The sequence below is a fragment of the Lagenorhynchus albirostris genome, chromosome 1, assembly GCF_949774975.1.
Source record: "Lagenorhynchus albirostris chromosome 1, mLagAlb1.1, whole genome shotgun sequence".
Taxonomy (NCBI): domain Eukaryota; kingdom Metazoa; phylum Chordata; class Mammalia; order Artiodactyla; family Delphinidae; genus Lagenorhynchus; species Lagenorhynchus albirostris.
In genome coordinates, this window is record NC_083095.1 from 158,192,577 (window position 1) to 158,216,597 (window position 24,021).

The window sequence follows — 24,021 nt, forward strand, 5'->3', positions numbered from 1 at the left end:
CGTGGGCCTCTCACTGTTGTGGCCTCTCCTGTTGCGGAGCACAGGCTCTGGACGTGCAGGCTCAACGGCCATGGCTCACGGGCCCAACCGCTCCGCAACACGTGGGATCTTCCCAGACCGGGACACGAACCCGTGTCCCCTGCATCGGCAGGGGGACTCTCAACCACTGCGCCACCAGGGAAGCCCTGAAAGAGTTCTTTATACAGACAGAATACCACTCTCTTACAGAGAATGCATCACAGATATTTATTCCAGCTAGTAGTTTGCTTTAAACTTTAGTGCCCCTTCTCTTAAGGAAGTTGCCAATATTAATGGTCTTTTATGATGTGTCTGCGCGCAAGTGTATGTCTTACCTTTTCCTACCTCAAGGGCATACAGAAAATCTCTTCTATGTATTTTAACATCATGCCCTTCATTTACCTCTTGAGTCCTATTGGCATTGACCTGTGTGTATGCTGTGAGGTAGGGATCTCATTTGCTCTTTTCCCATGTGGACAACCGCTGTCCTGCATCCTTTCCCACCTGGTCAATAACACACCTCTGCCATCACCTGGGTTCCCAGACAGGGAAGCATCTTTTACAAGGCTCACTACCCTGTCCACCCATCCGATTCTGTCTCTCCTACTAAGATATCACAAACCTGAACCGTCACTTTCCATCAGGAACCTCACTCCCCCACTCTTACAGCAGCTCCACTTCGTGTTTTATTTTACTGTCTGGTGACTGGGAATATCTCTGTCTTTCTTAGGATCTTATGTTTTAGGACCATTCTTGGCCAGATTTTACACAGCACTGGCATGTGTTTGTACCTGGGCAAGGGCATGCTGCCATCCTGAGAGCCAGCCATTTTCACAAATGCAACATCTTCTAACTTCATGTATTTTCTGAGACTTGCCCATGATTTAAACACAGCTTATTAATCTTTCCAACATTCCTTCAGGATGATCACTGAATTTCTATAATTATGACTCACGCATTTTACAGATCAAGGGCCTGGTGGATAGATATCATAGCAATAGTGAGGCCTAGAATTTAATTCTCCCAGGGGGAAAAAACTAGAACACAGCCCCCAAATTTTACTATGAGTGGAAGCATATTCACAAAGTTATCCTGTGGAAGGACAGCCGGCACACTCCGAGGATTAGTATTCTGAAGTTACAGAACGGTTCCCTCGTGGTAGAAAAATAAATATACCCAGGTCTCTTCTCTCCGAAGATCTCTCCTCCCAGAGATTCATTCTGGCAAAACTGTCAGTTAAAAATATCCATCTCATTGCCACTTTTCTCTCACAGAAGAAATATGCTTTTCTGCAGAGAACCCTGATGAGTATATTCACTTAAATGACGGTCCCGCCACACTGCAGATGGGTGAGTGCAACTGGCAAGAGAGCTTGGCCTCTCATCATTTGCAGCTGATTTTGATACTCTAATGATATTTTGGGATGCATAAATATTCCACTAGGTCTTTTTTGGGCTCAGAAGAAGGAAATACCTTATACCCTAGAGGCACAAACAGAACTGCCCCATGGTATCCATCAGAATGCAATGACAATTCCAATTTCGTTAAGAAAATCCTCAAGAAGCCAATTTCATGGTGGAAAGTCCCTAGAAAGCAGATGGAGTGTGGTGGCTGCTAGACCCTGGGCTCCCAGGAGGCCAGAATTTCACTGCCATTTGTGAGACTACTTCTCCATCAGTAACACCTCTGTTAGGGAACCGATGACCAAAGCCTCCCACCTTGGCCAGGAACGATGATAACCGCTTGCCTGAGTTGTCTCACAACAGGAGGTGCCGATAAAGAACACGGTGCTGCCACGGAAAACTAAAGGGAGAATTCGGGAGTGGCTGAAAGGAAGCAGGAGACGCCAGCCCATAATATGTCCTGACAACCTCCCAGAAACCCTCGCGCTGGAATCCATCTTGGCTGAGAGATGCACGCACCACCAGGAAGGACCCTGAGTCAGAGTGATTGGCCAGAGACAAGCCGGAAACTAACCCCATCACCATAAACCTGAGACTGCGAGCCACGTGGAGAGCAGTCCTCCTGGGTTCCCTTACCCTCTGCTCTCTGCCCGGGCGCCCCTTCCCAATAAAGTCTCCTGCTTTGTCAGCACGTGTGTCTCCTCGGACAGTTCATCTGCGAGTGTTAGACAAGAGCCCACTCTTGGGCCCCGGAAGGGGTCACCCTTCCTGCAACACCTTCACAAGCTATCCCTACTGTCAATTATAATAAAAATCTCCTCCCCTTCCAGAATCCCCCAAAATTCTTTAGCATTTTCGCAGCGGAGGGCGGTTGACGCATCTACTCTATTTAAGGCTGAAGCATGTTTACAACTCTAAGTGGAAAATCAAACCGGAAGGAAAAGGCTTTGCTGAGAGCACAAAAGTAAATTCACACGCTTTGAAGACTGACAGCTGAGGAAATGTTCAGAAAAATACTCATTGATTCCTATGCCCAAACCCATTAAAAATCATACAACTCCTCTGAGGTTTCACCCTCCGCTGCCTTGGAGGGGGGCTGATTGTTCTATGTCCCTTAAATGCCTTGTGGCTGTGCCCCACTCGCACACTCTCAAAGCTGAGATGGGGGAGGGGGCAGGGCACAACCATTAAAAGAATGACAGCGCCGTGGAGGACATGACATAAACCAGTTAGAACCGACTAGGCCCAAGATGGCAGAAGGTTCGACTTCTGGTGGACCTTGGGCCTCGTTACATGCTCACTGTAATACACTAGTTAAATGACACATCCACAGGTGCCATGAAAGTTCTGAGGCCGACCATAAAAGGCCGAAAAGTGGGTGGTGGTCTGATTCCTGGAAATCACTGCCCCTTCTTTTCCCACTCGTTAGCTATGAAATTACCCAGCCCATAAAAACGAATCACCCCATATTTCAGGGCCTCTCACCTTCTGAGATGAACCACACTCTGTCTATGGGGTGTGTATCTCTCTAAATAAACCCGCTTTCCCACTTAGTTCCCAGGGCAGAGCCCTCTTGCCTGTCTGCTTGTAGCCTTCACAAGCGTCCTACATTAATAAGTATACTTCTTACCTATCACTTTGCCTCTTGCTGAAGTCTTTCTGCATCGAGACATAAAGAACCTGAGCCTCCTTAAGTCCTGAGACCAGGTGTGCAGTTTCAGCTGGGAAATTGTGGGTTCAAGACCCACCCGAGGTGTGACTGGGTTCAAGTCCCAATCTGAGGTGTGAGGTTTCAAAGCCACCATGGAATCCATCTAGGACATTTGGGACAAGAATGCTCCCCAATTTGACGTGAGGGAATTCCTGCCCAAGCACAACACGGTGATTAGCACCGCAGATGCAGGGTAGATGCTGGATTAGCGAGTGGAATAAATGAAGCTGCCTTGCTTTACAAAACAATGATCTCTCAGCAGCTCCAAGTAGCGGAGGCCTGTGTTCTTCTGCTACCCCAGGGGCAAAACGATGGCTTTGAACCACTGTCTAGACACTCCAGTATCCCATCTCCACTGGTGGTCGTCGTCATCCTCAGAATTCACACAGAGCTTCCCCGTTGGGGAATGCAGTTTCCCTCTCCTTTGGTTGTCCCAAAGCCACCCTACACACGACACTCTGGACGGCTGCCCAGCGCTGCTCCATGCGACTAGCAAATGCTCCTTCCCACTGTGGATGAAAAATGTTGCCTGCAGTATGAGCAAACAAAGGATGCTGCAGCCATCAAGCCATCGGCCATTACCATAGCCCCAACTGTCAGCCCTGAGGGAACTCAGGATGAGAAAACACAGGATACTGGCCCCAGAGAGCTGAGGTGCACATCAAAGGAAGGATTTCAGTGAGCCCAGACTCTTGCATCTTCTCACATAGAAAAGCACTGAATTCCTTAACTTGACATATCTGGTTTTCTTTGGTTAAGAGTAATCTTTTGATGTTCCGACTACATGATTTTGTTGCAAAAACTTCTATATGTCCTGGCTCCCCCTCCCTTGCCTCTTCAGGGCAGTCACTTAGAGCTACCTGAGATGCTGTGCCTGGGCTTGAAGTCCTCAGAAAGTCCACCAAATGAAACATAATTCTTAACCTTTAGGTTGTGCTTTTTTTTTTTTCAGTCAACACCATGAATGCATAAGAACCCATGGAATCCACCAGAACCTGGGACCTGCTCTAGTCATCATGCTCACCACGCCTGGCTCGGCCTCCTAACCCCTAATGATGTTCTCTTCTTCAGACATACTCCAAACCATACACCAGCTTCCCTGCTACCCAGCCACCGGCGTGTCTTTGGCCCCAGAAGAAGAGGCCAGCACCTTCAGCCCAGAACCCATATCCTATAAACCTCCCCTGTACCAGGTGCTTGCCTGGCACCTGGCCTACAGACCTGTGCAAATCTGCTCGTACAGGCCCTCCAGGGCAAGAGGAAGGCAAGAGCCCACCGTGGGTCAGTGGGATGAGGGCCACAGGACAGCTTCACCCACAGGGTGGCAGCGACTCGGGGCCGCCCCTCACCCCTGGTAAGCTTAAGAGGGCTCTTTGTGGGCTTCTCTGGTGGCGCAGTGGTTAAGAAGCCACCTGCCAATGCAGGAGACATGGGTTCAAGCCCGGGTCTGGGAAGATCCCACGTGCCACAGAGCAACTAAGCCCATGTGCCACAACTACTGAGCCTGTGCTCTAGAGCTCACGAGCCACAACTACAGAGCCTGTGTGCCACAACTACTAAGCCCATGCGCCTAGAGCCCATGCTCCGCAACAAGAAAAGCCACCGCAATGAGAAGCCTGCGCACCACAACAAAGAGTAGACCCCGCTCACCGCAACTAGAGAAAAGCCCGTGCGCAGCAATGAAGACCCAATGCAGCCAAAAATAAGTTAATTAATTAATTAATTATTTTAAAAAAAGAGTGCTCTTTGTAATCAGAGTTAAAGTCTTCTACTCGGCATCCTGGCATTTCAAAATGGTGGACTTCTCGTAGACCAGTAATAGAGGAAGGTTTCAAACAGTATGCACTGTTGGTGATGTGTATCTACTTTCAATCTGAACAGGAATCTGGTGGGAGTTACACAAATAAATGATGGAATCCATTGAAAGCAGCACTTTGCCCCTTTCCTGTTTACCCATTTCTGTCCCCCTCAAACCTTAAAAACCTAATTATAGGAATGAGATCACGAAGCAATTGAAATTAACTCCTGACTTAGGCTCTCCTGAATGCGTACCATGCCTTGCCTAACCTGTCGATTTTTTCCTAGATAGAAAGAAGTAAGAATGAAGAATGAAGTAGTTAAAGAATGACTAGCTGGGACCTCCCTTGCAGGCCAGTGGTTAAGACTTCCCCTTCCAATGCAGGGGGTGCAGGTTTCGTCCCTGGTCAGGCAGCTAAGATCCCACATGCCTCACAGCCAAAAAAACAAAACATAAAACAGAAGCAATATTGTAACAAATTCAATGAAGACTTTAAAAATGGTCCACATTAAAAAGATCTTTTAAAAAAAAAAGAATAACTAGCCCTCTACCCCCGCAGTAGCCCTGCAGGCAGATCACGTGGGCAAGGCAACATCTGAAGAGTCGCCAGACCACACATAATGGAGAATGATGCAGAACGCAACCTCTTGCCTCGATGATTCACTAAGATTCTTTCCCCCATTTTTCCCTTTAAAAATTGTCCTGGCTGATTAGAATCTTCGGAGTTGGTCTCTGGACATGAGTCCACGATCTCCTCAGATTGCACCTTTCCTTTCTACTGACACTTGCCTCCCGAATGACTGGCTTTTGAGTGGTGAGCACCCGAACCGGAGTTTGGTAACACCATGAGGACTGTGGTTTACAGAAGCATAGTATAATGAGGAGGGGATGTCGTGTGTGCACTGGGGAGCCTGGGGGAGGCATCACTTCCGGGCAACTGAGAAAGAAAATACATATTTATGGCAAGACCAGAAAAATCTACACAAAACATTTTCTCTGCCCTGTGGCCTCCTCTCTCCCCTCACTGTGCACTGTGTGTCTGCACTGTGCATCGACCAAACCTCCCCCATCACAGAAATACCTGCTCAAGCATGAAAGGCAACACTCCCCGAGCATCAATGGGACAAGGCCTTAAAAGATAACACTCTTCTTGATCTCGTAAGGGGTCACAATGACGCTTAGATCTGGATCATGTAAACTGTCAATAAGAAGTCATTTGATGTGTAGCCCTCCGTCTCAAGAAACTTATATAACTATGCCTTGACTTGCAATGGACAGAACAGTTCTCAGCGCTTTCTGAGATGCGCTTCCTGGGTTATAATCCTCAAATTGGGCTTGAATAAAATTTTCCATTTCTTTCTTAGAATGACTGATTAATTTTTTCGTGGACACAACATAAGTGCCCAGCAGTGGGCCCAGGGCTCAACGGCCCTGGACTGTGAATCAGACCCCAGCTTCAGATGCTCTGTGCTCAGATTAGTACTGATTATACAGACCCAGCTCCCCAGGAGGTAAAGAACTAGGACAGCTGCCCAGCCCCACCCGCAGGGCAGCGTCCCTCCAGTAAAACAGCCCCGTTTCACACACGTCAGAAGCAAAACCTCACGCCATGCAAGGTTACCTCTTATTTCTTACCGAAAACTAGCCGTTTGGTAAGGTCCCGAAAACCCTCCTGATGATGAAATCTTTCTGGAATAAAACAGAAGAAGAGAGAGGAATTTACTTTGGTTTCAGGAATGATAAGGGTGCTCCTATAGAGCATAGAGATTTAAATGAGTGAGAGGCTTTGAATACCTGGGAAAGTGAACCGATTGTAATTCTAATGAGATGATCAGAAATCACGCCGAAACAAATACTTAAAATGTTTCTTTAGCCATTCATCACACGATTATTGCCTTCACATTGTGTTGGACAAATAAAGCGATGGCTTATGTATCACTCTGGCTGCAGAGACTCTCAGCATTTCAATGAAGCGCCTCAAAGCCCTCATGAATATGTATTTTCCCACAACAAAGCTTGACCCCGCTAGTTGGCAGAACCGGTATTCTGGGACACTTTCAGAAGAGGTGGGTGTGCGTGTGGGGACTGCAGGGGGATGAAAAGAGATTAAAGGAGACAGAGAGGAGGCAGACCACCTCTCGTTTCCTCTGCCCAGGTTCCCAGCCCACCCTTCCTCCTGGGGGGTGCAGTTTTATAAAGAGAACAGAAAAGAGGACATTGGGTTTCACAGTCCCCTTGAACAGAGGATGCTTTGCAAACTCGGGCTGGAGAGGAAAGCCAGAGTCAAGGGCATCAGGATGGCAAGAGCCATGGGTTGGATCAGGAATTCATGGCGGGGCAGGAGAAGCCCCAGCCCGTCCCTCTGCAGGGACAGGGAGCCCAGGGTAGTGCAAGAGGACGGGGTTTCTGGGTCTGAAATATCACATCCAAATTCCTTTCCTCCCTCCAATATGGCTGAAGACAGGATAAGTGATAAAGGAATTTCTTGGTTCCTTTCAAAACCATGGCAATGGCCGCGTCCCCCCCCCCCAACCCCACCGTCATCCCATCTGCTGGGAATGGAAGAACTGGGAGCATTTCATGAACAGCTGTGCTGGTCGGGTCGGGAAGTCCACCTTCAATCTGGCCCTGGGGTCTGAAGTCATAGGGGATGGCGTCATTCTTCGGGGAAGACAACAGGGTCTTGCTAGCGGCACTGGCAGCCAACGGCTTCAACTTCATCACAAAGGTCCACTCTAGACTCAGTGTTGTCACTTTTCTAAGGGAGCCCGACAGCCGCTCTCATTTCCCTGGACAGACATTCCTAGCAGTGGGGTTTAATGAGGAAATTTGGGAGCCACCCAAAACTGGCCCGGTGCAGATGCCTCAGGTCCATATATAAGGGGAAAATGATGCTCTAACCCTTAGAAGGCTGCAGACGCTTCCATTCTGATCAAGCCACAGCACCGTAACCTGCTTGGCTCTACTCAGGGGGAGCTGGATGTTTGCATCGCTGTTCAATTTCTTTCCACGGGTACGTGCTTCTGCTGCCTCTCAAATCCCTTCATGGCGTCCGCCTCGGCTCCATCATGTGTAAAATGTGGACAGTGGGAACCACCTTAAAGGAGGATGGGAAGGTGAAACCTCACCTCTAGAACACTGCCTGGGGTCACCAGAATCTACAGCCTGCCCCTTCTTCCGCCAAACCCCACCACCACAGCGCCTCCAGGAGGCTGGCGCTCATACTAAATGTCACATCCAGTGGCAAGAACCCTTCCCTGGGCAGCGGGGCGTTGGGAGGGCGGGCTCAATTCCTCACTCTGTCCCAGATTCGCTCTGTGGCCTCAAGCAGGTTGCTCAGAAAGGTCACTGTCCTGCCTGGGCATCCCCCACCCCAGCTCTGACCAGTAGTGACCAAGAAGGACAGCAGGGAGAGGCCTGGAAGCCTCCAGCACAGGCTGGAGTCCTCCGCACTTGTCCCTCCCTCCCTCCTGGCCCTCCAGCCACCACCACCCCCAACACCGTGGGCCGTGGAGGGGCCCATCCACTCAGAAGTCCAGCACCTCCCACCCCTCCAGGCCCAGAAGCACCTGGGGGACCCCGGAGCTGGTCTGCAGGCTTCCCTGCCACCCCACTGTCTTCGAGCCGCTCAAAAGGACAGTGTCGTCCACCTGGAGCCTGAACATCCCGCCTGCTCCCCGCGGGTTCCCAACCAAGGTGTGCAACCATCAAAGCACTCTGGAAGGACAACCAGCGGCACCCGGCGCCTTACGTAAGGCTCTTCCACCAGCAGAAAACAGGCCCACATCTTAGCTCAATTTAGAATTGGTTTTTAAGTGTCTATTAATAGGCTACACGCGAGCACCCGTTGTGGATGGCGGGGAGTCAGGGCTCCGGGCTCCCGTCCACCGCTATTCATTAGCATTTTTTTCATGTCTGTCTTCTCTCATTTTCCCAGCAGCATTTTAGCTCAACAGCAAGGTCACCTACCACTTGGACCCAGTGCCACTTTTCATTTTCTCTAAAGAAAAATATGAATTTTCTTTTCCCTCAGCGGTGCCCTCTCCCCCGCTCTGGGGACCCCTGGCTTGCACTGTCTACAGCAGGGCTGTGTTTTTTGATGACCTGCAACTCCAGATAGATGGTTCATCTCAAAGACAAGTCCAACGAAGTCGTGAGTGGGGAGATCCAGGAAGTCCTTGGGGGTCCGCTGTCGCCTCCCTGGTTGGCTCTGAGTCCACCCGCCACCTGGCCAGGCACAGCCGGGAGGCCCACGCCGTCAAGAGGCCAGGATGAACCTGGAGATTCAAATACGGTTTGGAACATTCAGGCTCTTCTCAGCCATGTGTGGCCCAGTCACTCCTCTTTGTACCAAACACACGTCCCGGGTCTCTTCCTACCCCCTCTGGGGGCAGCCATGGCCAGGTCACCTCCTCTGTCCCTCTCGGCCACTTGTGACTAGACAGAAATCCAAGAGCCTGATCTTCTGGTAACTCACAGCCACTCCTTGAATAATCCCTCATCAACCTCCAGGCTGGAAATTAAGCACACAGGTCTCTCCCCACAAGATTAGAACAAGCCACTGTCTAAGTTGTTGGTCCATTCACAGGTAGGTTGGTTGGTTTTTAGGCTACCCTGCAGCCCAACTTCCCTGGTGAGACAGGAAACAGGAAGTCCCAGGAGCCCAGGAGACTGCGTCTGCCCCACATGCTGACAACTGGATTCTCCAGGGTCCAGGGCCCCCAGCCCTCAGAACGAGTGCAGAACGAAAGGCAGGCCCTGGCCCTGGGCGCTGACCCCACAGCTGAATCCAGGCACAGAGAACACTTCCACGAAGAGCCTTTCAGCTGCCTGACTTCAAACACCACCAGGTTCGGTTCTCCTGCGAATACTGTTGCTGAGGCAGCTGGCGTTCGGTCCCGGGAGAAATTCATTTTCTCACAGGATGCCACCTCCACTGCCACTGGAGGGTTCCCGTTATTCCACATGCACATTTCTTTTTTTTTTTTTTTTTTGCGGTACGCGGGCCTCTCACTGTTGTGGCCTCTCCCGTTGCGGAGCACAGGCTCCGGACGCACAGGCTCAGCGGCCATGGCTCACGGGCCCAGCCGCTCCACGGCATGTGGGATCTTCCCGGACCGGGCCATGAACCCGCATCCCCTGCATCGGCAGGCGGACTCTCAACCACTGCGCCACCAGGGAAGCCCCACATGCACATTTCTGGCAATAAATTGGATCTATGATCAAATAGAGCCTTTGAAGTGCCATGTTTCCAGACACTCGGGAAATAAACAGAGATTCCAAATATTCCTTAGAGTTGGTGGTTTACAGCTTTGCTGATGAAGGTACTCAGCGCCTTTGATGTTATGGCAGGGGAATCAGTGGGAAGTCCCAGATTCAGAAAGATCCTTGAGGCTCCACGGTGGCCCAGGGGGTTTGGGAAAGGGGACCAGGAAAATGGCAATGGCCCCAGACAGGCCAGATCACAGGGCCCCTCACCCAGAGCAGGAGATGTTGCCCAGGGAGCCCAGGAAGGGGCAGTGCTGGTGGGAGAGGGCTCAGAACCAATCTTCATAAGCATTTTCTCGCAAAGTTAAGGCAACATCCACAGCTTCAAGGACTCCCAGTCCTGGGAGCTGTCCTGAGGGGCACCTGGGTTCAAGGAGCAGGGGACAGAGGTCACTTGTCCACAGCAGAGGCGGAAAGTCTGCCTGCAGATGGTGCGCTGACCTCCCGGTCTTACAGAGCGGCCGGGGGCACACCCAGCAGAACCACCACCCCACTGTCCAAAATCAGATTTCTTCCTCCAGCTGACCCGAGAGCTACGGCTGAATCTCCTTGAGTTAAATGGGCAATGCTGGCCTTTGTAAGGGGCTGGCCCCTGGGCACACAGGTGTGGGGATACCTGGGAAGCTGTGGTGTAGAACAGGTATGATCTGATGAGCAGCAATATCCCAGGTTCCATGAAGCACTTCCTGATGGAAGATGGGGCCCCACTGAGCAGAAGCCCTCAGCGGGGGCTGGGCGGGGTGTGTGCAGAGCACCACGGCCATGGTCAGGGCGCATCAAAGGCAGACATCATCAGCACATCACAGCCAGCTCAGATGTGGCTCCTGCTAGTCCTAGCCTGGTGGCCGCAGCCAGCACTGAGAGCCAGGCATCTGTGGGACTATCGCAAGGGAAAGCTTGGAACGAGGGTTCATGCTTGCACGGTCTTCTCAGCCCAGCCCGGGTGACACGGGACTCGCCTGCACAGGCTGCCTCGCAGAGGGGACAGTCAGTTGGCAAAGGTCAGCATCTGGCAGGTAAGCCGCTACTCGAGGTGGCTTGTGGGACCTGGCTCTGCAGCTCAGCCAAGCTGCCCCAGGGGATGCAGTGAGGTGGCCCAGTGTCCCCTCAGGTGTGGCTGGGACCACAGGGTGGAACTGCGGAGGTGGCGCGGATGCTCCCCCAGGTTGGGATATATGTGGTTTATTGTGGGGCAGGGGGTCTGCTGCTTCCTGAGGGGACACACAGGGACAATGTCAGATGGGTATAGCAGGGTCATAACAGGGCGGGGAAAGAACTGGGGCCCCAAGAACCGGCCACAGACCAGTGACCATGGGGAAACAGGGGCTGAACTCAGGGAGGGGCTCCAGGTCCTCAGAGCCCGATGGACGTGGACGACGCAGCCCAGATCATGGTAAGAAAGGGGCTCGGTGTTGGGAGACAGTGATGGTAAAGTTGAGATGCTCCACTGATGGGCACCAATGGGCTGTTTATAAGTAAAAATCTTAAATTCTAAATAACGGAGTCCCCTAGCAAGGAAAGCCTTCAAATGCTAATAACTCCACTTATAAACACCTGCCTGTATTATTTCGCTCCTTCTGGGCAAGAAGTTGTGTTTTGTTTTTGTTTTAGTTTTAGAAGTTGTGTCTTTAGAATCAAAAGTTCAAACCTTGAGAATCTCATTTGTGCAAATGTTTGGGGCACAGACTGGCTTTCAAATCCAACTTCAAAGGTCTCAAAAAGCAGTTGTTTTGTTTGAGAAGGTGGCTTCTAAACACGCTCTTAAAATATTGAATTAAGGATAACATACAAATCGCTACCATTAAAATGGTCAAAACCCTCCATTCTTGGAAGTTTAGCTTTCCAAGTCTGGAGGCGACGGGCCACTGGGGATGCTAACCTTCTGCCCCCAGATTCCTCACTTCCTGCTCCAGATTCCAATAGGGAGACGTTCTCTGTGATTAGTTTACTGAGTAGGGACTCCTCTTTCAAGGGGGTCTTTGCTCCCCTCATGGGGCCTGTGAGGCCACCCTGAAGGCACAGCTGGCAACAGAGATGTGGGGTAGCTCCATCTGTTTCAAAGCCCAGAAATTTGCTATAACCCAAACCAGCTATAATGTGCAATATCTCTAATTTACTTTTTCCATGTTTGTTTTTATTTTTATTTATTTTGGGGGCTGCATCGGGTCTTAGTTAAGGGATCTTTCATTGTGGTGCCTGGGCTTCTCTCTATTTGAGGCACCAGGGATCAGTAGTTGTGGTGCACGGGCTTAGTTGCCCCATGGCATGTGGGATCCTAGCTCCCCAACCAGGGATTGAACCGGCGTCCCCTGCATTGGAAGGTGTGTTCTTAACCACTGGACCACCAGGGAAGTCCCTCCATGTTTTGCTTTTATGTAAAATCCTCTGGGGTTCTACTAAATAAACCTGGGAGCTCCTTACACAGTGTTGAGCTAATTAACATTGGGGCTGAATCAATGAAAGGTGTCCTGACTCAACCGGGCCTTAATCCTCCATAAACTTGACCTTGAGCAGCAGATGGTGACCTGAGGACAGAAGCACGGTTCCCCCTGCTCTTTGTGGCAGGGGTGTTTACAGTGCAATCCTGACACGTTTCTCCAGTGGTTCTTGATATTAAACCAGTCTTGTGTTCTGGACTCCTTCCCTGGCTTTGTGGAAGGAAAGGACAGTGCGACACTAAGGTATAAAAAACCAGAACTCAGTGCCAAGGCTGAAAGCGATCCACCAGGTCTGCAAAGACGCCAGGAGGGAAGCGGGGGTCGAGATGAACCCTCCCAGCCTGGGTCTGTCTGGTTCTCCTCATTATTATTCCTTCCTAAGCAAGTGAGGCTTCTATTTTTGCTGCAAGGCGCCGGATGCCTTCCAATCCCCCTGCCATCTCCTGGAGAGAGGCTGGGATTTCATTTTCTATTCAGGCAGCTCAGGGATGCTGAAGGGAGGGTCATCCAGGAGACTGGGAGCCAGAGAGAAGCACTGCCTGCCAATCGTATCAAAAGAGGACGCAGCGCTCTGGACAGCTCTGGGCAAAATGACAGGGCAGGCACGCAGTCTGGGGGGCCACTCAGGGCCTGGTGCAGTAAAGGTTATTCAGTCCATCCTGTGCTCGCCACGACAGGCACTCATGCTTCACAGGTGGGAACTTTTAATCCTCCCGGCACCACTGCGAGGTAGTGAGGGTGGTCATCATCCCAATTTTACAGATGGGGAAACAGGCTCATATAAGGTATTGAGGCCACACAGGAAGTGCTAGGGCTGAGATTTAATCCTGGCACTTGCCCCCGAGTCCATGCTCTTAGCTCCCACATTATGCTGGTAGGAAGAAATGGGGAAAGATATTTGTAATATGTAAACCAAATGAAGGATCATTAAGAAATCAATAAGAAAATCAAAAATTGAGCAAAAGGCATGAACTAGTAATTCACAGAATAATAAATACATAAAATAAATATATATATATATGAAAAGATGTTCAACCTCCCTGGCAGACAGAGAAATGCAAACTAAGACCCCTTATAGACACGCTTCCCCCACCAAACATTAAAAACATCTGACAAGGGCTTCCCTGGTGACTCAGTGGTTAAGAATCCGCCTGCCAATGCAGGGGACATGAGTTCGAGCCCTGGTCCAGGAAGATCCCACATGCCGTGGAGCAACTAAGCCCGTGCCCCACAACTACTGAGCCTGCGCTCTAGAGCCCCTGCTCCGCAACAAGAGAAGCCACCGCAATGAGAAACCCGCGCATGGCAACGAAGAGTAGCCCCCGCCCTCCACAACTAGAGAAAGGCCACGCACAGCAACGAAGATCCAATGCAGCCAAAAATAAATAAATTTTTTTTAAAAAGAAAAGCACTAAAAATATATATATCTTAAAAAAAAAATCTGACAATACCAAGTGTTGTCACTGCATAGGACAAGGGGGACTCACACACGCAGCTGGCAGGAGTGCTCATCAGGAGACCCACTTTGGAAAACAAATTTAGCTGCTTTGAGAAAATTTGAAGACTCGTGTACTCTCTCCTGCAACAATTCCCATCCTTGCTAAATATTCTAGACAAATCTGGCTCATGGTCACACAGAGACGCACTGCATATTCCTAACAGCCTTGTCTTAACAGCAAGAAACTGGGGAGCCCCTAAACAGACAGATTACATCACATTCCTACAATGAACCCCACAGCAGGGAAAAGGTCTGAATGACAGCTACACATTTGCCTATGGATGAATCTCACAAACATAAGGTGAAGCAAAAAAGGCAAGCTACAGAAAAAACACACAATTAGATATCATTTACATCACGCTTCAAGACATGCAAAAATCACAGGCGCAGCAGGTATGCTGACAAACGTAGTGAGTGTGAACATCGAACTCTCACAGCAGGGACCTCTGTGTGGGAGACAAGGGGGTGCCGGCAGGGAGAGGCTCTAGCTGTGTTAGTCATTGTGATGGTTTCAAACATGTCCACAGACTCTTGGATATTCCCCTCAAAAGGTGGAGCCTACCTCTCCTTTCTCTAAGTGTGGGCTGGACTTAGTAACTTGCCTCTAGTGAACAGACCACGAAAGGCATATGCTATTCTTAGATCACTCACTCTGAGGAAAGCTGGCCACCATGCCGTGAGGACACCCAAGCAGTACCATGGAGAGGTCCACACGGCTGAGAACTGAGGCCTCCTGCCAACAGCCATGTGGATCCTCCAAGCCCCCGATGACTGCAGCCCCAGCCCCACATCTTGACCCTGAGCCCAGGGAGCTGACCCTGGGGTCTGAGCTGCTCCCAGATCCCTGACCCACAGACTCTATGTAGAAGATAATAAATGTTTATTGTTTTACACCACTTACACTTTGGCATAAATGGTTTCACAGAAATAGATAACCAACACAGTAATACTCTCCACCTTAAGCAGGTGGTGGGTACACAGGTGTTCATCACGATTCTTTTTACCTTTTTGTATGCTGAATATCTTATGACAAAAATTTAATGCAAAAGACTTGAATTAACTCACACTGATTAATAATCGCAAATGGTGGATCGTAAAAGGCAGGAAGCCGCGATAGGCACGCACTTCATCCTTTTGGGTGACTGAGGAATGACCTCCCTCCTGGGGACATAAAGAACTTAGAAAAGCCCCAACAAAGGGGTGGAGAGTCATGGGAAGTTGTGACTGGGTAGGGCAGGAGGGGGCCGAAGGATGTGCTCTGTTAACATATTAAAATAGGGAGACTTTGGGACTTCCCTGGTGGTCCAGTGGTTAAGACTCTGCACTTCCACTGCAGAGGGCACGGGTTCGATCCCTGGTTGGGGAACTAAGATCCTGCATGCCACTCCGTGTGGCCAAAAGAAAAAAAAAAAAAATAGGGAGACTTTTTCAGGCTAAGAGAGTATGTGCCTGAGCCCAAGAGGCAGGCAGCAGATCCCCGGGTGGGTCTTGTGCGGGTGAGGAGGGGTGGCAGCACTCAGCGTGGCCCACCCCCTTACCTGTTCTCCCTAGCCTCGCGGCAGGGCTGCCCAGAAGCCGGGATCTGGTCATCAACACGCCCCTCCCTCTCCTGCAGGTCCCAGAGAGCAGAAGGACACTTCACTCCTGAGAAGCAGTTGGGCTGGTCAGAGTCAACTGGTCCAGTTAAAGCAGCCACACCAGTCACACCCAGCAGACCCATTCTGCCAGTCCTGAAGGACCACCACAGCACGACGCAAGACCACTTACTTTAAATCCTCATACTTAAGGGCTTAAATCCAAAATCTCACACGGGCTCTTTTCCTCAATTTACTCGTTCCAAGAACTACGTCCAAATCCATTTTAAGTGAAACAACCACTTTCCTTGCCATAAAGCGACAGCTGAAGCAACAGTAATGCCTCAGATATTCCGAGCTTGCTTTCCTTTTGTAGAAAAGCACTCAGACGAGGTGACAGAGGAGGTTAAGCCACTCCTTTAGTGTCTTTTTGACCCCGACTTGTCGGGAAAATGACCACTGAGAATTTGGATCATTTGTGTTTGTTCTCATTATTCACGCTCTCCGGCTGGCACCCCGAGGACAAGAGGAGGAAAAAGATGTGGTGAGAAATGCAAATGGTGGAGGGGACCGTGTGTGTTATCAGGGCGCTCTGACAGCACCAAAGGTGGTGCAGGTGAGGAAGAAGTCCCGCCCCCAGTGATGCTCTGCCCTCACCTTGAAGGGCGGGGCCCAGACAGCCATGCTCAGCTGCTGGGGACCAGGATGCCTGACTGTCTCCTCATCTCCCAGCCAGTCAGGACCCGGCTCAGACAAGAGCCCAAAGGGCATGATGTCCCCAAACTTGCCTGCAGTGGCCACCTCGAGCTCAGCCCGAGACAGGTCCTGGAGAGCCAGGGCAGCAGGCAGCATGGAGCTGGACGGCACCCCCAGCAGCTCGCCCAGACCCAGAGACGGCGGAAGGCAGTGAGACCAAGGCTGGACTTCAGCTCCCACCTCTCTGCCCATGAGCTGTGACCACAACCATTCCTCCAACACCCTGAACCTCGGGCTCTGCCTCAGAAACAGAGGAGACCCCCGGGATTCTGGGGGTCCCCCAGTCCCTCCACAGCTTTCAGGACAATGGTGGACCCTCCTTTGGAGGAAATCAAGGCAGAGGGGCCAAGTCGGGGGGCTGAGGGTGGATGCTAGCTCAGGACTCAGCAGCTCTGTTTCCTCAGATGTGAAATGGGGATAATACCATTCTCCTGTAAACTGATGTCATGGGATTGAGACAGGCTGGGACTTGGGACCCTCTGCTGCAGTGCTTGCACCTGGACACACCTCTCCGCAAGCAACGAAATACAAAGAAACTATATGGGACTGAAAATAACTACGTGCATGCGCAGTTGGGGCAAATTCTGGACAAAAAGATACAAAGAGACCAAAAATCCCAACTGCCACTCTTGAAGGGCTGGAGCAAAACTAGGGTGTTGGGAGCAAAAGCCAGGTACTGCGCATGCCCCCTGCACACACCACCGTCTAAGGAGCAGACAGAACACCTAAGCTGCCCCTCTGGCCTGACCCCTGGACACACCCCTACCCTCACCCCATATAAGGAACAAGCAAGGGAACCTGTTGTTTGTTCCCGCTCCCCGCTGCTGCAGCAGGGGCCCCAATAAAGCCTTGCCTGAATTTCTCGTCTGGTCTCTTATCAATTTCTATTGAGTAAGGAAGCCAAGAACCCTGGTCGGTAACAGGATGGCCCTGTGGCTTCAGTGAGGTGTCCACGGGTACTAAGGGAGACACACATGGCTCTTGTTATAAAGCCACCAGAGCCTGCTGCCCTGCAGCTACCTCTCCCCAGCACTCATCGCCCCAAGAAGTGCTTGTTCGTCAGCCTCTGGGAGCCCCTCAGAGGGCGACTCCACACCCAGGGCCTCATCGACAGCACCTGGCTCACAGGAAGGGTTCTTACTCCCAGATTCCAGAATCCCCTGGCTTGTCCCCTTTGTACCCACAGCAGCCAGCCCTAGTCCACCGGGAGCTTCCTCACCTCATCATGAGGGTCTGGATGCCCTTCGAGGATGCTGCATGTTCAAGAGGAAGATTGTAAGCACAGAGGGAGGCAGGTTCCTGGGGCAAGTCAGGGGCCACCCAGCACCACTTATACCCCATTAAACTACTCTGAAACCCCTTCCTACACATTCCCCAGGCCCACTCTCTCCCGAATCATGAGTGTTCCAGGAGAAGATTCTACCAAGATTCTACCAATCCTTCCAAGAAGGATTCTACCTTGAGGGTCATGCAGGGGCACCTCCACCTGGTGGATAAAGGGGCTGAGCTGTGCAGAGCTGTCCCCGGGCCTCTCCAGCCCATCCTGGGAGCGATGTGGTGTGTGGTGGTTCCTGATGAGGAAAATCGTAAATATTCTAGGGCAGGACAGTCAAACTAAGACAGAAAGAAAATAAAAAAACAAACGACATGCCCCCTTTGTGGCAGGCCTTTCCCAACGTGCAACGTGCATCTATCCGTACATGAAACAGTATGCAGACCTCCTCAAAGCAGGAGGATGAAATCAACCTTTGAGAAAAGTTGGCCTCTTCCTTTAGATGCCAGCATTGTAATATTGTAACTGTACGATTAATATACTTCTTTTTCATCTCATACAAGGGTACAAGGGGTCACATTGACCAAAGGCTTGTCTGTACATGCATAATTGAAAAATAAAACAACTTTGTTGAATTATGTGCACAGTGCTAACCTGTCAATATGATACATAATTTCTTTGTCTCAAAAATGTATATAAAACTGTGTCTCTAACTCCTGATCATTGGTGTTCTCAGAGCTTCTGAGAGTCTTTTTCCCGGTTTATAATCCTCAATTTGGCTTGAATAAAATTCTCTTTTCTTTTGTCTTAGCATGACTGTTATCGGATTTTTCATTGACACCCCCTCACAGGCTGCGGGGGGATGGGTCAGGGAGGTGACACCCCTCCTGGAGGCCACCTGTTTACTACACCACACAAGTTGGGGGCTTCCACATCCCACACCAGCCTCCAGGAGAAAAGTGAAAGCCAGGTTTGGGTTTTTTAAAGCACACTAACAGAGATGCTAGAAGATAACGTACTGGCAAAAGCTGACAAGAAACTAAATTGCCACGTCAGGCCCCCAAACTGTATGTTAAGAACAGGATCCTAGCAGCGTCATCCAGGCCAGTGACTCACCACACACACCACCAATACGCAGCATCTCATCTGGAAAAGGAGGACAAGGAAATGAATTTCACTCTCAAAGTAGGGCTGGACTCAGGCAAGGGTCACCCTGCGTATCCCTCCCCACACATGCCTGTGAAACACACAGGGAGAGGGTAGCAGGGCTGGAGTTGTAAGCCGAAGTGCTTACACCTGCCAAACCTCAGGCTTCTTGGGGTAATCCAAGCCCCCCAAAAGAGGGGGACGTTGTTGTTGCTGCAGGGTCTGCTCTCCAGCGAATCCCACAGCCGGCCTGCGATGACTTCCTGTTTCCCCAAGGTACTCCCCTCCCTGATACACCTGTGACTTTGTACGTGCCAGGACCTTAACCCAAGTGCCAGGCTGCCTTTGGTTTTAAAGATGTATCTCATGAGAGCTTTCACTTTTCCACAGAGGTTATTCCAACCTGGCCTCATCACCAAAGCTGGCCGATTACTGAGGTCTCTAATTACACTTCCGGATGCCAGAGCAGGCTGGATGCCAGCCCCGCAGGCAGGCATGCGATGCTCCCGCTAGGCCCAGGGAGGCAGCTGCTCTCAGGACATCATCAGTGTGTCCTTCAGGTGGTCATGGTTGTCAAAGGCCTCTTTCCAGTCTTGCTTTATCATGACAATCTGCTGTTTTGTTTAACTTTGTTTGGGTCCATCCTTATCAATATCTTTTCCAATGACTAGACTTTAAATAAGACACAAATACTTTGGGACCAAATACAAACCCTCTACTGCCAAAGCAGAAATATACACAGTCAGAATATTCTTACTAAACCAGCCTTAGGATGAAGCTGATATAATAGAAGACAGGACTGAGATAAGGAAATTGAACCCAGGAAAAAGAGGTCAAGCTACTAGATCAAGCCTTGCCTGAAACCATCCATCCGGACTTTTCAATTACACAAGAAAAGTTTATGTCAACATGGCACGGGTTTTCTGTTACCTCAGGTGTCTTAATAAATGAGGAAACTGAGGCCCAAGGAGATACCATGACTTTGTCAGCCCGGAGAGCAACAGAATGAAAGCTCTATTATGTTGCACTAAATCCTGCCTTGTGTCAAAATCCTAGGCTGTGCTCATTGTGGTTTTTACACAAAATCCTGAATTCTTTACAGTATGGAGGCAGGCCCACCATTCAAGCCTTACGACAATCATAATCTAGCAGGAATTAGATTTAACTCAATCAGATTTTTTTTTTTTAACTTCTCCAAAAGCAACAGGGCAAGCCTAAGTGGTCCGTGGAGATGCTACCCAATGTGAGGGCTAAAGGGCACAATTTACATCAAACATGTCTGCACCACCTCCCTCCCTCTGAAAGATAGCTCTGACCCCGGCTCACGTTTCCGTGTTTACGGAAAACCTCAAGGCGGCTTTCAGACAGAAATGTACTCTTTTTTTTTTTTTGAATTTGATGTTTTTAAAATAGTAGTTGCTTTACAATGAAATGTTCTCTTCATTAGCCTCATACATAGGCACTGCTATGACTAGCAGGCTACAGTTGTGTTGGCTTGCCCTCTCCCTCCATCCCCTGCCCGCCCCCTCTTCCCCCCTCCCTCCCTCCCTCCCTTCCTTTCCTTTCTTTCTATGACGGATACGAAGACCCAAGGAAGGCTCAGCAAATCAGTTCTGAACTCCGCTGTCCACCTGTCTTACGCCCGAGGATCTGAGGACCCAGAGGTAGGTGACCAGCTCAAGTCACAGTCGGGGCCAAACCTGCAGGGTCAGAGGCCCCGGGTTCACTTTACCACGCGCTAAGCCCCCCTCCCCCCTCCCTCCCCCGAGAGACTGTACCTCGCAGGGCACTACCTACTCACACAGGCCTGGTGATACCAGCAATTCCAGACTCCCCCCCGGGACCTGGGGGACATCAGGGAAGTGAGGCGTCCAGCTGCCCCCGGCCCCCCACAGGCCACGGCAGGGCAGCACCCACACCGAGAGGAGTCCATACTTGGGACACACGTAGTGCTGGGCAGGGGGAGGCTGGCTCCGGACGGGTTTTCTGCTTTACAACTGCCCAAGAGGAGAAGCCCACCAGCAGCAATGCTGAACACTCCGGAAACCAACAAGAGTCACCCGGGCCTCGGGGAGCTGTGTCCCCCATCGCAGAGCATCCCGCCTACACTCTGTCTCAGACCTGCCCCCACCCCGTCTGCCCCACGTGTCCAAACTGGCAGGTGGGGCCCGGCCCAGCTCCGGCCGCATCCCTGCCCACCCCGCCACCCAAGCCCACCCCTCCCCCGCCTGCACGCCAGGTCCTCCTGGGTCACCCAGCACAGTGCCCCTCCTCCCAGGGCCCTGCAGCGCTGTGTACGATTCCTCCAAACCCTGCCGTGAGTGGCACAAGGACAGGGTGCCCCCCCACACCGTGTCCTAGCTTCTCCCAGGCGAGGCCTCGGAAAGACGTTCACCCTGTTTCTAACAGGAAAAGGCCCCTCGCTTTCTTACTTGGCTGCGTCGGAAGGCGACGCGGCTGCTGGGGAGCAGAGGTGGTCTCCCGAGTGAAGAGCAAATATCTTACCACCCCCGGGACCCCCAAGACCCCCAGGAGCGAGGGTGAGGTCTGCCCTGCCCCCTCCTGCCTGCAGGGTACCTTGCGCCAGCCGGGACCCCGGATGCCGAGGCTGCGTCACACCGCAGCCCGGCAGAGCCCTTGGGTGGCCCAGCGCCCTCAGAGGCCCAGCTGGGGGCGGGATGGGCGGGCCACCCCAGCAGAGCTCATGCCCGCCCACTCATATCTGATGGACAAATGGACAGACCAACGACACAGGACCTGCTCCAAGAACTGACCCAGGGTAGCGAGGGGGGTCACGCCTGAGACTGCCAAGTGGCAGCCTATGAAGGACACACGCCTGACGACACCCGGGGTGGGGGGTCCCAGGGGACTTGAGAGAGAGAAACGGGGTTCCAGCTCAAGGTCAGAGTCCTCACAGCTTCCCCCCCACATCCCCAGAGAAGCCAGGCTGCCCTGAGAAGGAATGGCTGGTGGTCCTTCAAAGCTGACTCCTGTAAGCCCCTCAGGGGCGGGAAGCACAGCACTTCAGTGGATGAACTGAATGATGCTGGGAGGACCACGCCCTGGCCAGGTGGGCTAACTGCATCCCTCCTGGCCCGTGTCCACTTGCATCAAGTGGTCCAGTTTGGAGGCACTCGTGGTGCTTTTTTCACAGTTGCAATGGCTTGTTACTGATATGTTACTCGTGGCCCTTTATTTCTTGACTGTTTTCACAGGCCTGCACATTTTGTGACTCACTTCTATTTTCCTTACCTTGTATGGAGTCTAGGTTGGCTTGAATTTATACTTATTTCAGTTAGACTCTCTGGTTTGCCTGGACCAGCAACAGCAGGAGACTGGGGCAGGGGGTGCAGTACATAGGGTGGGATTTGTGTGGCTTTGCTCAGGGTCCTAGCTCAGCCCTGCCCTCTTCCCATTCTGCTCTGAAGACTAACTTCTTCGCTAAGTAATAGAGATGTTCCTCCTCCACCCCTCCCCCCTTCTCTGGTCTTTCTCATTCTTACCCCGTGATGCTCTGTCCTTTCACTGAGACCCTTCCTCCAGCTAATCCCTCCTCCCTTTCACACCAGGCCTCCAGGGAACATTCTGCTCTCCCAGAAGCAGAACCTCTGATCCCACACGCTTTCCAAGCCCCTCTTTTTAACTCCCTCAATAGCCAATACTTGAGTTACTATATCTCAGACCTGTTCTCAGCATTTCCCCACTGAGGGCGGGGCGCCACCCCCCTACCCCCCATATCGTATGAAGTTTTCTGAAAGCAGCCTTCCTGATGACTTAGAACCATAAGACATTAGGATGGTTTTGCAGGCTCCTCTAAACGTGACAGGATGTAGTCCTGGACTTTAGGACACAGAAAAAGCAAAGCGTGTTCCCAAGATGTAGTAGCCGTCGCCATAATGGAGATCGGAAAATACATGTATCTGTGTATCGCTTTCAAAACCATCGGCACATGAGTTTGTAGTTGTTTTACGCCAGGCTGTGTAGGGTGTGTTGTATTATTTGGGTTTTACAGAATAATGGGGAGGGTTTAATATTATTCTGCCACATAAAGGGAAACATAGGAAGAAACGGGAAGTGAAGCTGCCTGCTCTGAAAAAACAATTCAGCTTGAACAAGCAGTGAAGAGCGCTGCTGTGTTTCTGAGACTCAGGATTGACAAAGCCAGGCGAGCCGCTAGGAGCTTCCTCTGATCTCACCCCGCTTGAGAGATGCTGGCATTTCCTGGGCAGTCACCACACCCCAGATGGGCCAGGGGAGGAAGCGCTGTGCTCTCCCCAACTCTGGCTGAGACACCCAAGTGGGAACATTCCAGGAACTACGGGATGATTCAGACCTGAGCTCCTCATCCTGCCCTCACTTGGAATGTTGTAAGCTTTTGGTCCTTTCAATCTTCAGCCATGTTTAGTCTTTTCCTTCTGGTCGCATGGGAAATCTACCCATCAGGCAGACTGGGAGAGTGAGTGAGCATGCAGGTGGGAAGGAAGCCCCCACAGCACTGCCTGGGGACAGGGTGTCCACACGGCCACCCACTCCTTTAGCCAGTGGCGTCAGCTAGAACCAGGGTGGATGGGTCCCCAGCGCCTGTGCCCCCAGATCCAATACGGCCTCTTCTTTGCTGTGGTGTCGAGAGCAGCCACTTGGATCAGAGCAGCACTTCATACTGTCACATGCTGCTTCCCTTTCTCCCTTTTTTGCCCAAACCACACTCCTCTGTGATAGAAGTAGGGGAATGATACTGCCTCCCCTACTGGGGAGGATACTGCCTCCCCCAGGACGCACTCCCGCCGGGAACTCATAGACAGCATCTCTTCCCTTCCAAATCCACCTTCTGGTGCTTGTTTGGATCTGAACTAGCAACTTGGCAGAACCACAGAAAAGAACAGATGTGCTCCGAGGGGTCAGGTGATCGGCAGCATGGTACCAAAAAAAACAGGCGGTAAGCAAGCCTCAAGGCAGAGCGTGGGGAGGGAAGCATGGTCAGCAGCAGGGTTTTGAAACCTCCCTGAATGCCCACCTAAAACAAACATAGCAACTATAGATTAAAACCCCAAACCCACAGACAACATTTACAACAAAACTAGGTGACAATGTTTCCCCACAAACCTGAAAACACAAGCAGGTAGGAATCGAGTACTAAC

At 51.2% G+C, this 24,021-nt stretch overlaps 1 protein-coding gene across 1 annotated transcript in view; it reads right to left on the reverse strand.

The window, feature by feature from the left end:
* Positions 1-6,594, reverse strand: part of APBA2 (amyloid beta precursor protein binding family A member 2) — a 103,990-nt gene extending 97,396 nt beyond the window's left edge. The window contains exon 1 of the mRNA XM_060156904.1: positions 6,566-6,594. The gene's annotated coding sequence lies outside the window, so the exon portion shown is untranslated. The remainder of the gene's footprint in view (positions 1-6,565) is intronic.
* Positions 6,595-24,021: the final 17,427 nt, after the last annotated feature.